Source organism: Nothoprocta perdicaria, unplaced genomic scaffold, assembly GCF_003342845.1.
Source record: "Nothoprocta perdicaria isolate Ctin4 unplaced genomic scaffold, notPer1 scaffold_18, whole genome shotgun sequence".
In the NCBI taxonomy this organism is placed as follows: domain Eukaryota; kingdom Metazoa; phylum Chordata; class Aves; order Tinamiformes; family Tinamidae; genus Nothoprocta; species Nothoprocta perdicaria.
In genome coordinates, this window is record NW_020454982.1 from 4,516,208 (window position 1) to 4,519,866 (window position 3,659).

The 3,659-nt window shown below is 42.5% G+C and overlaps 1 long non-coding RNA gene across 1 annotated transcript; it reads left to right on the forward strand.

Moving 5' to 3' along the window:
• The first annotated feature begins 1,420 nt into the window (after positions 1-1,420).
• On the forward strand, positions 1,421-3,250 carry LOC112945021. The gene is made up of 3 exons (XR_003248917.1): positions 1,421-1,593; positions 2,004-2,107; positions 3,061-3,250. It is a non-coding gene; the product is annotated as an uncharacterized LOC112945021 (long non-coding RNA).
• The last annotated feature ends 409 nt before the right edge of the window (positions 3,251-3,659 follow it).

Genomic DNA, 3,659 nt, shown 5'->3' on the forward strand with positions numbered 1-3,659 from the left:
AGCACCCTAAAGCACTGGAGACCTGTTGGGTCTCTGAAGCAAAAACCTGGTACTCCAAATGCTGAGATGCAGTAAATGTTCCAAACTCAACATTGTGAATTAACAGATACATGTTTTTGACTATGCAAATATCTTTTCTTGTTCATGTTTTCTCTTCCTGCACTTATGGCACTGTGAAGCAGATGAAGAAGTTAGGCGGCACCCATGTAAAAACAGTGGCCCACAGCGGGCCCCTGGAACTTTGAATTTGTCACTAAAAGGAGCTCAGGGCACCAAGAGCTGCTGGAATCCAAGGGCTGGGGACACCAAAACCAGGATCCAGGTGTCCCCTGGCTCTGCGGCCTCGCTCCCTGCCATTTCCCTTGCTCTTCCCCTGCAGGGCGGCGGCCCCGTCACCTGCAGCCCCGCCCAGCAGCCTGCGCCAGGCGCTGCACGGATTGGCTGCTCGCGCTCTCGCGAGACGACGGAGAGGCGCCTGGGCTATAAAGGCGGCCGCGCCGGCGCCGCGCAGGCTCTTTCGGCGGGTGCGGTGGGGACGGAGGCGGCGCCGGGCGCTCCGGCCGGGGTGAGTGAGTCCGCGCGCTGCTCCTCGGTGTCTGTGGCGGCTGCGAGTCGCTGCTCTGCTCCTCTGTGCCTGTGGCGGCTCCCGGCCCCGCTTCCCGCCGCGTGCGGTGCGGGTGCCCGGCGGGAACTGCCTGGCTTGCGCCGCGGCAGCGTCCCGACTAACGCCTGCGGAATTAGCGCATATACTTTGCATTATCCTGAGCTGTGATCAAAGTAACAACAATCTTAATAAGCTAACTTTAAGCCTTGTAAAAATCTGGATACCACTGTTCTGACTTTGGGGGCTTATGTGTTTGTGCAGATCTCACTTCTGCAAATAAGGACTAAGAATTCAGAAAGAGAAGAGATTTTTTTGGAAGTGTTTATCCTTACAGGAAGCACAAAGGTGGAAGACTTACCTGACTTAAGATTTTTTTTAAATACTTTGCAAGTTGCAAAAATGTCTCTTAAATGCTGCAACTTTCTGTTTCTGCATGTGTTTGGGTTTTTTTTTTTTTTGTTTTTTTTTTGTTTTTTTTTGTTTTTTTTTTGTTTTTTTTTTTTTGTGAGTCAGCCCCCAGAAAGTAGTGTGGAGTATTTTGTAGGCAACCTTGGGAATTTGTGGTTTTGTGCCCTTAAAATGGCATGTGTACAAAAGTGTAATACAGTGGAAAGAGTTGCCCTTAAGGTGGTGCTACGTGTAGGTAGCACCCCATTGCCCCCCAGCTTACAAACATACTTGCTGTTCTTCACACTGGCTCAGTCGTATGTCCTGAAAATTGTGTCCAATAGGATGTGTCACTACCTATTCATACTTGCATTATTTTTAAAACACTGTTTAGAAAACGACATTAAAACACTTTTGTTTTCTTTCCACAGTGACATAATTTCATCACTTTCTGGTGGTCATACAACACCTGTCGACTGGAAAAATTCCTGACCAGGAAGAAAAGCTACACTATGGAGTTGTCTACTGAAAGAAGTTCACCTTACTCCTGGAGAGATGATGCATGTCACAGAAGCTGCTGCAGTCCACTGTCTATAAATATGGTAGAAATGGTTAATTTTTATAAAAAATAGATGTGCAACATGTGTCCAGAGGGGTTAATCATTTCCATCAATGAAAGCTTAATGATTAAGTGTGTTAATCAAATACTGGGAAAAAAAAAAAGTATGCAGATAATATCAATACAACTGATAGGTAATCAAAATTACAGCATAAAAAAAAAAAGCAACTGGTAGAAAAATGTTAGAGACGGGAGCATCTGCAGATTTCAAAAATGCACCATAATTTACATTTAGTAAAAGATGTGTGATTTTCAGAAAGGTAGTGGGAATGCAGACATGTCATTTGTGCCTAAATGTTAAGATCTGTAGAGGTTGCTCTGTGATGCTGTGTGAAGCAGTTCTACATTTTTTTTCTCTCTCTCCCTATACCTTTCTCCCTCTTTATCTTCTAGGGATGAACAAGAATACAAACTATGCAGTATTGGCTCCAATGTGACAAACTCAGTGCACTCTAAACTGGGAGGAATTGCTGGTAACGGAGGAGTTTTCATCTCAGGTACAGCCAGCATCTTTTAGGAAGCTGCCAAGGCATTGTAGGTTACCTTCTCTCACTTCTGACCAGCCCTCCTCAAAAGCTCCTAATATGTACTATGCTGAAATCCTCAGGAGAGAGTAAATTGTGAGGGGTTTTTTTTTTTTCTTATTTTGCCTTTTGTTTTCCTCAGAACTTGCCTGAATTTACATCAGTGAAGGATTTTTCAAGTTACTTTAATCTGGGATTTATTACTGATTTTAGAATTCAGACAGAAAAAAAGTAGCAGGCAGAATGATGTCCACTAATGACTGGCATTTGTTATTGTTGCTTCGTTATATGCTGCTGCTTTATGTAGCCGAGCTGTATTCAGAAATGTACTGATCAGGTGTTTCTTATTTTGGATAATCAGACTTTTAATAAGAATTTTCCTGAAAAGAAGATCCCTTAATTTTGTAGGGTTGCCAGCTTGGATCATTTATCTTCTGCTCATGCACATACAACTCGGAAGCTACCACCAATAAACTTGGAAGCTGTTGAGCAATATCTGTCAGTACCTCAGTTGCAGCGGAGCTCTAAGTTATGCTCATCTTCATACTAGGGAAGAGCTTCAAGCTGTCCATGTGTTCTCTGTGTTCTCTTCTTTGTATGTCAGTTGAAAAGTTCTTATTTTGAGTGCTTTTGCAGTACTGCATTCTCTCAATGATCTTTCTTGTGCCTTTCAGCATCAAGGGCATTATGCTTATAGCAGAATTTCAAGTGCAGTACCTGGCAGTACAGTGCAACAGCCACTTGGAATAAACTGTCATTTTATTGATCAATTTTCTAGGCCCAACACATCACACATTCAGGATATGTTATGGAAAAGTGGAGAAGCTTCTACTCTTGCCCATTTTTAGTTTGTAAAAGGTCTTGCAGCAGTTCTTCCTGGGACTCTCATAATTTCTGATTTTATGGACTTTCTATTTCCTTTACAGAACAGAAGATTTAAAAGGCTGTGGGAAGATGTGGAGTCTTGAAAAGCAGTATATGAAGAAGAGATTTCTTCAAGTTGAATGCACCAAATGTTTTCTTGGAAGCAAACCAGTGCATGGAAGTTTATTTTTAGTGTTGCCTGAAGCTTTGCAGCTTGTTAGGGCTCACTTTGCTGCTCTATATAATAAAAATTGTAATAAAACCACTTTACATAAGAGTACCATACTCTTGCTTTTTTACATATAGACACACATCAAAAACCTCTACTTCCATAACTTCTCTGGGTTTGTGACAAAATACAATGGGTGGTTCAACTTCTGGAGTATTAAATGATGTGTCTATAAGTTATTAGCAAATTTTGCATATAGCTTTCATGCTGTAGGATGCCCTTACCTGGAGAGATGTTTCCCCAGACATGCACGAGCACAAGCCATGCAGTTTTGATATAGCAAGACTATTTCGTTTTAGTGTTTGAGAGCCCTTGTAACAGCAGGGGGCTCCTGCTGCACGTGTAACAGGATTGAGTGCAAAAGGATATGAATGTACAAGAGGGCTAACAGCTCTATTACAGTATCATGCCTTTCTCTATAGAGCAGATGCA